Here is a 253-nt window from a genome sequence, read left to right as displayed (position 1 = left end):
AGATAGATAGATAGATAGATAGATAGAAACTTCGCAAGAAGTGAGCTGTTTGCAGCTGTTTGAGGCGTAATCCATCATTTTTTCAGTGTATAAGAGATCTCCATGGTTAGGACAAAAACAAAGAAATGTTTGCCCCGCGCGCCCCTTCCTTCTTGACGCAGGACTGAGTCAGCCGCTGTGCGCTTAATTAACCATTCACAAGGCATAAAAACCAGCACGTAGCCCCATCCCAAACCTAAAAACTTATAAAGGC

The sequence above is a fragment of the Poecilia latipinna genome, unplaced genomic scaffold, assembly GCF_001443285.1.
Source record: "Poecilia latipinna isolate Pla-1442-1.1 unplaced genomic scaffold, P_latipinna-1.0 Scaffold437, whole genome shotgun sequence".
Taxonomy (NCBI): Eukaryota; Metazoa; Chordata; class Actinopteri; order Cyprinodontiformes; family Poeciliidae; genus Poecilia; species Poecilia latipinna.
This window is presented reverse-complemented; position numbering follows the sequence as displayed.